Below are 9,857 nucleotides of genomic sequence, written 5' to 3'. Positions count from 1 at the left end.
ACAAACATAGATAAACATAAGCATGATTTTTCGAAAAACAGAAAAATAAAGAACAAGGAAATTAAAGAACGGGTCCACCTTAGAGATGGCGGCTTGTTCTTCCTCTTGAAGGTCTTATGGAGTGCTTGTGCTCCTCAATGTCTTTTCCTTGCCTTTGTTGTTCCTCTCTCATGATTCTTTGATCTTCTCTAATTTCATGGAGGAGGATGGAATGTTCTTGGTGCTCCACCCTTAGTTGTCCCATGTTGGAACTCAATTCTCCTAGGGAGGTGTTGATTTGCTCCCAATAATTTTGTGGAGGTAAGTGCATCCCTTGAGGCATCTCAGGGATTTCATGATGAGTGGGATCTCTTGTTTGCTCCATCCTTTTCTTAGTGATGGGCTTGTCCTCATCAATGGGGATGTCTCCCTCTATGTCAACTCCAACTGAATAACAGAGGTGACAAATAAGATGAGGAAAAGCTAACCTTGCCAAGGTAGAGGACTTGTCCACCACCTTATAAAGTTCTTGGGCTATAACCTCATGAACTTCTACTTCTTCTCCAATCATGATGCTATGGATCATGATGGCCCGGTCTATAGTAACTTCGGACCGGTTGCTAGTGGGAATAATTGAGCGTGGGATAAACTCCAACCATCCCCTAGCCACGGGCTTGAGGTCATGCCTTCTCAGTTGAACCGGCTTTCCTCTTGAATCTCTCTTCCATTGGGCGCCCTCTTCACAGATGTCTATGAGGACTTGGTCCAACCTTTGATCAAAGTTGACCCTTCTAGTGTAAGGGTGTTCATCTCCTTGCATCATGGGCAAGTTGAATGCCAACCTTACATTTTCCGGACTAAAATCTAAGTATTTTCCCCGAACCATTGTAAGCCAATTCTTTGGGTCCGGGTTCACACTTTGATCATGGTTCTTGGTGATCCATGCATTGGCATAGAACTCTTGAACCATTAAGATTCCGACTTGTTGAATGGGGTTGGTAAGAACTTCCCAACCTCTTCTTCGGATCTCATGTCGGATCTCCGGATATTCACTCTTTTTGAGTTTAAAAGGGACCTCGGTGATCACCTTCTTCAAGGCCACAACTTCATAGAAGTGGTCTTGATGCACCCTTGAGATAAATCTCTCCATCTCCTATGACTCGGAGGTGGAAGCTTTTGCCTTCCCTTTCCTCTTTCTAGAGGTTTCTCCGGCCTTGGATGCCATAAATGGTTATGGAAAAACAAAAAGCAATGCTTTTACCACACCAAACTTAAAAGGTTTGCTTGTCCTCGAGCAAAAGAAGAAAGAAGAGAGTAGAAGAAGAAGAAATAGAGGAGATGGAGATGGCATATGGTTCGGCCAAAGCGGGAGGAGTAGTGTTTAGGTTGTGTGAAAATGAAGGAGTGAAGATGGGTTTATATAGGGTGAAGAGAGGGGTAAGGTTCGGCTATGGGAGGGTGGGTTTGGGAGGGAAAGTGGTTTAAATTTGAATGGTGAGGTAGGTGAGGTTTTATGAAGGATGGATGTGAGTGGTGAAGAGAAAGATGGGATTTGATAGGTGAGGGATTTTCGGGGAAGAGGTGTTGAGGTGATTGGTGAATGGGTGAAGAAGAGAGAGAGTGGTGGGGTAGGTGGGGATCCTGTGGGGTCCACAGATCCTGAGGTGTCAAGGAAAAGTCATCCCTGCACCAAGTGGCGAGCAAAATTGCTCTCTGTGCCAATTCTGGCGTTAAACGCCGGGCTGGTGCCCCTTTCTGGCGTTTAACGCCAGCTTCTTGCCCTTTCCTGGTGTTTAACGCCAGTCTGGTGCCCTTTCTGGCGTTAAACGCCCAGAATGATGCCAGACTGGGCGTTAAACGCCCATTTGCTGCCCTTACTGGCGTTTAAACGCCAGCAAGGTCTTCCTCCAGGGTGTGCTATTTTTCTTTCTATTTTTCATTCTGTTTTTGCTTTTTCAATTGATTTTGTGACATCTCATGATCATCAACCTACAGAAAACATAAAATAACAAAGGAAAATAGATAAAATATAACATTGGGTTGCCTCCCAACAAGCGCTTCTTTAATGTCAGTAGCTTGACAGAGGGCTCTCAATGAGCCTCACAGATACTCAGAGCAATGTTGGAACCTCCCAACACCAAACTTAGAGTTTGAATGTGGGGGTTCAACATCAAACTTAGGATTTGGTTGTGGCCTCTCAACACCAAACTTAGAGTTTGACTGTGGGGGCTCTGTTTGACTCTGTTTTGAGAGAAGCTCTTCATGCTTCCTCTCCATGGTGACAGAGGGATATCCTTGAGCCTTAAACACAAAGGATTCTTCATTCACTTGAATGATCAATTCTCCTCTGTCCACATCAATCACAGCCTTTGCTGTGGCTAGGAAGGGTCTGCCAAGGATGATGGATTCATCCATGCTCTTCCCAGTCTCTAGGACTATGAAATCAGCAGGGATGTAATGGTCTTCAACCTTTACCAGAACATCCTCTACAAGTCCATAAGCTTGTTTCTTTGAATTGTCTGCCATCTCTATTGAGATTCTTGCAGCTTGTACCTCAGAGATCCCTAGCTTCTCCATTACAGAGAGAGGCATGAGGTTTACACTTGACCCTAAGTCACACAGAGCCTTCTTAAAGGTCATGGTGCCTATGGTACAAGGTATTGAAAACTTCCCAGGATCTTGTCTCTTTTGAGGTAATCTCTGCCTAGTCAAGTCATTCAGTTCTTTGGTGAGCAAAGGGGGTTCATCCTCCCAAGTCTCATGACCAAATAACTTGTCATTTAGCTTCATGATTGCTCCAAGGTACTTGGCAACTTGCTCTTCAGTGACATACTCATCCTCTTCAGAGGAAGAATACTCATCAGAGCTCATGAATGGCAGAAGTAAGTCCAATGGAATCTTTATGGTCTCATTTTGAGCCTCAGATTCCCATAGATCCTCATTAGGGAACTCATTGGAGGCCAGTGGATGTCCATTGAGGTCTTCTTCAGTGGCGTTCACTGCCTCTCTCTCCTCTCCAAGTTCGGCCATTTTGATGGCCTTACATTCTCCTTTTGAATTCTCTTCTGTATTGCTTGGAAGAGTACTAGGAGGGAGTTCAGTAATTTTCTTGCTCAGCTGTCCCACTTGTGCCTCCAGATTCCTAATGGAGGACCTTGTTTCAGTCATGAAACTTTGAGTGGTTTTGATTAGATCAGAGACCATGGTTGCTAAGTCAGAGTGGCTCTGCTTAGACTTCTCTGTCTGTTGCTGAGAAGATGATGGAAAAGGCTTGCCATTGCTAAACCTGTTTCTTCCACCATTATTGTTGTTGAAACCTTGTTGAGGTCTCTGTTGATCCTTCCATGAGAGACTTGGGTGATTTCTCCATGAAGAATTATAGGTGTTTCCATAGGGTTCTCCCATGTAATTCACCTCTTCCATTAAAGGGTTCTCAGGATCATAAGCTTCTTCTTCAGATGAAGCATCCTTAGTACTGCTTGGGGCATTTTGCATTCCAGATAGACTTTGAGAAATCAAATTGACTTGCTGAGTCAATATCTTGTTCTGAGCCAATATGGCATTCAGAGTATCAATCTCAAGAACTCCTTTCTTCTGATTCGTCCCATTGTTCACAGGATTCCTTTCAGAAGTGTACATGGATTGGTTATTTGCAACCATTTCAATGAGCTCTTGAGCTTCTGCAGGCGTCTTCTTCAGATGAAGAGATCCTCCAGCAGAGCTATCCAATGACATCTTGGATAGTTCAGACAGACCACCATAGAAAATACCTATGATGCTCCATTCAGAAAGCATGTCAGATGGACACTTTCTGATCAATTATTTGTATCTCTCCCAAGTTTCATAGAGGGATTCTCCTTCCTTCTGTCTGAAGGTTTGGACTTCCACTCTAAGCTTACTCAATTTTTGAGGTGGAAAGAACTTTCCCAAGAAGGCATTGACTAGCTTTTCCCAAGAGTTCAGGCTTTCTTTAGGTTGTGAGTCCAACCATATCCTAGCTCTGTCTCTTACAGCAAATGGGAATAGCATAAGTCTGTAGACTTCAGGGTCAACACCATTAGTCTTGACAGTGTCACAGATTTGCAAGAATTCAGCTAAAAACTGATGAGGATCTTCCAATGGAAGTCCATGGAACTTGCAATTCTGTTGCATTAGAGAAACTAATTGAGGCTTAAGCTCAAAGTTATTTGATCCAATGGCAGGGATAGAGATGCTTCTCCCATAGAAGTCGGGAGTAGGTGCAGTAAAGTCACCCAGCGCCTTCCTTGCATTGTTGGCATTGTTGTTGTTTTCGGCTGCCATGGGTTCTTCTTCTTTGAAGATTTCTGTTAGGTCCTCTACAAAGAGTTGTGCCTTAGCTTCTCTTAGCTTTCGCTTCAAGGTCCTTTCAGGTTCAGGGTCAGCCTCAACAAGAATGCTTTTGTCTTTGCTCCTGCTCATATGAAAGAGAAGAGAACAAGAAATTATGGAATCCTATATGTCATAGTATAGAGACTCCTTGAGGTGTCAGAGGAAAAAATAATAGAAGGAAAAATTAGAAGAATTCGAACTTATCAAGAAAGATGGAGTTTGAATTGTGCATTGAGGAATAATGTTAGTCCATAAATAGAAGGATGTGAGAAGAGGGGAAGGAATTTTCGAAAATTAAGTAAAAGATTTTAAAAACATTTTGAAAAATAGTAATTGATTTTCGAAAACTAAGATTGGAAAAAAAATCAAGTGATTTTTGAAAAAGATTTTGAAATTAGAAATCAAAAAGATATGATTGAAAACTATTTCTGAAAAAGATGTGATTAAAAAGATATGATTTGAAAAATAATTTAAAAAGATTTGATTTTAAAAATTAATGACTTGCCTAACAAGAAAAGATATGATTCAAACATTAAACCTTTCTCAACAGAAAAGGCAACATACTTGAAATGTTCAATCAAATCATTAATTGTTAGCAAGTATCTTTGAAAATGGAAAGAAATTGATTTTGAAAAAGATTTGATTGAAAAGATTTGATTTGAAAAAGATTTGATTGAAAAGATTTGACTTGAAAAAAATTTGAATTGAAAACAGAATCTTCCCTCTTGTGCCATCCTGGCGTTAAACGCCCAGAATGGTGCACATTCTGGCGTTTAACGCCCAAAGCACTACCCTTTTGGGTGTTAAACGCCCAGCCAGGCACCCTGGCTGGCGTTTAAATGCCAGTTTGCCTTCTTCACTGGGCGTTTTGAACGTCCAGCTTTTTCTGTGTAATTCCTCTGCTGTATGTTCTGAATCTTCAATTTTCTGTATTATTGACTTGAAAAGACACAACTTAAAAATATTTTTGGATTTTTAAAAATGAGGAAAAGTCAAAATGCAACTAATATCAAATAACAATGCATGCAAGACACCAAACTTAGCAGTTTGTATACTACTGACACTAACAAAATGAGAATGCACATGAGAAACACAAAACACTCAAGTCAAGAGAATTCAAAGATCAGAGCAATGAAATCATCAAGAACATCTTGAAGATCACTTAAGACACATGAATGAATGCCAGAAGAACAGAAACATGCAATTGACACCAAACTTAACATGAGACACTAGATTCAACAAGAAACATTTTTGGTTTTTATGATTTTGTAATTTTTTTGTGCTTTTTTCGAAAATTAAGTGGAAAAGAAAATAAAGATATCAAAATTCTTAATGAGAATTCCAAGAATCATGCAATGTTAGTCTAAAGCTTCAGTCTAAAAGAATTAGACATGGCTAGCCAAGCTTCAGCAGGACATTGCATTCAAGAGCTAAATTGATGAGAATCAATCAGCTTTGTGATGATAAGAACATCACCTTGAAACACTAGAATTCATTCTTAAGAACTCTGAAGATAAATACCTAATCTAAGCAACAAGATGAACCGTCAGTTGTCCATACTCGAAATAATCCCCGGCAACGGCGCCAAAAACTTGGTGCACGAAATTGTGATCATCAATGGTGCCATCAACATGGTACGCTCAATTACAATCTCAACTCTTTATAACTACTTCGCACAACTAACCAGCAAGTGCACTGGGTCGTCCAAGTAATAAACCTTACGCGAGTAAGGGTCGATCCCACGGAGATTGTTGGTATGAAGCAAGCTATGGTCACCTTGTAAATCTTAGTCAGGCAGATTCAAATGGTTATGGATGATACATGAATAAAGCATAAAGTAAAGATAGAGATACTTATGTAATTCATTGGTGAGAACTTCAGATAAGCGAATGGAGATGCTTTGTCCCTTCCGTCTCTCTGCTTTCCTACTGTCTTCATCCAATCCTTCTTACTCATTTCCATGGCAAGCTGTATGTTGGGCATCACCGTTGTCAGTGGCTACAATCCCGTCCTCTCAGTGAAAATGTTCAACGCACCCTGTCACGGCACGGCTAATCATCTGTCGGTTCTCAATCAGGTTGGAATAGAATCCAGTGATTCTTTTGTGTTTGTCACTAACGCCCAGCCTTCAGGAGTTTGAAGCTCGTCACAGTCATTCAATTATTGAATCCTACTCAGAACACCACAAACAAGGTTTAGACCTTCTGGATTCTCTTGAATGCCACCATCAATTCTAGCTTATACCACGAAGATTCCGATTAAAGAATCCAAGAGATAAACATTCAAGCCTTGTTTGCTTGTAGAACGGGAGTGGTTGTCAGGCACGCGTTCATAAGTGAGAATGATGATGAGTGTCACATAATCATCACATTCATCAAGTTCTTGAGTGCAAATGAATATCTTGGAATAAGAACAAGCTGAATTGAATAGAAGAACAATAGTAATTGCATTAATACTCGAGGTACAGCAGAGCTCCACACCTTAATCTATGGTGTGTAGAAACTCCACCATTGAAAATACATAAGAACAAGGTCTAGGCATGGCCGAATGGCCAGCCTCCCAATACATGATCAAAAGACTCCAAATGATCAAGGATCCAAAGATTCAAAGATCTAAAGATGATCTAAGATCCCAAGATGAAAATACAATAACAAAAGGTCTTATTTATAAAGAACTAGTAGCCTAAGGTTTACAGAAATGAGTAAATGACAGAAAAATCCACTTCCGGGCCCACATGCTGTGTGCTTGGGCTGAGCATTGAAGCATTTTCGTGTAGAGACTCTTCTTGGAGTTAAACGCCGGCTGTTGTGCCAATTTGGGCGTTTAACTCCCATTCTTGTGCCAGTTCCGGCGTTTAACGCCGGGCAGTTTTGAGCTGATTTGGAACGCCGGTTTGGGCCATCAAATCTTGGACAAAGTATAAACTATTATACATTTCTGGAAAGCCCAGGATGTCTACTTTCCAAAGCCATTCAGAGCGCGCTAATTGGGCTTTTATAGCTCCAGAAAATCCACTTCGAGTGCAGGGAGGTCAGAATCCAACAGCATCTGCAGTCCTTTTCAGTCTCTGAATCAGATTTTTGCTCAAGTCCCTCAATTTCAGCCAGAAAATACCTGAAATCACAGAAAAACACACAAACTCATAGTAAAGTCCAGAAAAGTGAATTTTAACTAAAAACTAATAAAAATATACTAAAAACTAACTAAAATATACTAAAAACATACTAAAAATAATGCCAAAAAGCGTACAAATTATCCGCTCATCAGACTCGCAGAGTTTAAGCCGGCTAGCCATATACAGGTATACAGGACCATATAGTGAAGACAGCTTATACAAGTTTTGTTCTCTCATATACATGCCTCTACGCAAAACAAAATACAAAAGGAGAGATGTATAAACAAAATAAACCAAAAAGACTCCTAAAGAATCCAAGATCCTCCGCTTTTGTCACCATCCAAAGCAACTCATCGAGGTGGGTTGCGACCTGCATCTGAAAAACACAACAAAAATATGGTATGAGAACCAGAGGTTCTCAGTATGGTAACAGTGCCCAATGATGTAGGATATAAGACGCCGGGAGGCCAAAGGCAATCCTAAGCTCCATATCCATCACAAGATTTCAAACTTAAGCATTCTAAAATAGATAAGAATAATATACCAACATTGACTTAAATAAACTAGGTTATCTATCTTAGGGGATTTTAACTCTAACCAAACACCGCTGTCCCACAGCCTTCACCAACCGATCCTCCATGTGATCCCATCGCCACCGCCTTCCGAACCCCCTCAATCCCAGTAGAAAACACAGGTAATATACAATGCAAGTAAAGCATAAGTAGAAGCATATAATGCAATTAATTCAGATAGCAAGTAAGCATGTTATTCAATTAGGCAAGCTATTACAAGTAAACAAAGCATACAAACAGATAGAAAATGCATATGATGAATGCCTGCCCTACTAGCTGTGATATCACATTGTCGGTTCAACTGCCAACTCAACACATCTCCATGGAGACATCGCCCTTCGGATTTCTCATATGGGAACCCCTGAGATATAGTGCTCGGATCACTATCCAGGTACCGGCGCCTGTACACTCTATAGATCCGAAGAGATGCGAGCGGGATACTCTTGCCTCAGACCTCACATCTCAACGTAAGTGGGATTAACCACCGTCCTTACGCCGGCACTGCTACCTGGACAAACGGGATTAACCATTGTCCCTGCCAATCGCATAGCGTCTCATAATCTCAGCAAAAACATTATTTTAGTGGTTTTCAAAAAAGCATTTTCAGTATACAGAGATCCATCCTCTCAATCCGAGTTCCCGACTCATCTCAACCACTGTCCATTTATAACTCAGATTCCAAATACCAAGATTTCATCATTCTTTATCTCATATACCAATCATCCTTTACCTAACATCAAACCATTCTCAGCACGCCAGAAACCTAGGCCTCCATTTTCTAATTTATCATAAAATCATATACTAGAATCTTTAAGTTATATCCCACGTTCTAATACTTATAACTAGGCCCAAAAGTCTAAAAATGATGTCATAGAAGCTTACCACCTTGTTGGAAAGGTAGAATAGTTGAAAACAAGTAAATTGGAGAAACAGGACGTGTGCGGCCGCACAGGGGTCTGTGCATGCGCACGCCCAGAAAATTTTAAAATGTGTGCGTACGCATAGGTGGCAAGATGTACAGAATCTGTTCACTCACACAACCTGTGCCAGTGCCACTAACAGAATGGCCTTCCCAACGTGTGCGTCCACACAGGCTTGTGCGTCCGCACGGGCTGAAATTTCTCCTTAGATATATGCGCGCACAAGCTGTGCTAGCGCTGCAAATAGAATGCAATTCCCTACTTCTGCGTGCGCACAGGTGTGTGCGTCCGCACAGGTGTATGCGTCCACACAGGTCAAAATTTTTGCAGGTTGTGCGTTCGCACAAGGCTGTGCGTGCGCACATATCAGAAATCATAGAATTCTGCAATTTTGCGAAATTTCAGATTTTTAACACCAACTTTGGATGATCATAACTTCCTCTACAAAATTCCAATTTTCACAAACTTTATATCGATTTAAAGGACTTTCAAATATCTTTAATTCTAAAAGATTTCAATCAGTTTCAAAAACCGAGGCAAAAGTTATGATCGAACAAAGTTCACCAAAAACCCTAATTTACCAAACCTCACAATTTACACATATTTCTTAGCATACACATTCTAAATTATAACAAACCAATCAAAAACTTCATCTTTCATCAAAATTTACCTGTTGTGCCCTAATACACCAACATTACCACATTTCCCTTTACATTTCATCATCTTCAACATCAACACCAAGATATCACACTTTTATAACCATAATGCCAAATCATCAAATTCAACATCACTTACATCCTTATTATTCATTTTCAAGTTTCACAATCAATCACCATTATCATATTACCATCATTCATCATACTCAAACCCAACAATTATTAAATCATTATAAATCACCACAAAGCATCATTTAACAACTCA

Source organism: Arachis stenosperma, chromosome 6, assembly GCF_014773155.1.
Source record: "Arachis stenosperma cultivar V10309 chromosome 6, arast.V10309.gnm1.PFL2, whole genome shotgun sequence".
Lineage (NCBI taxonomy): Eukaryota > Viridiplantae > Streptophyta > Magnoliopsida > Fabales > Fabaceae > Arachis > Arachis stenosperma.
Note: the sequence above shows the minus strand (reverse complement) of the source record.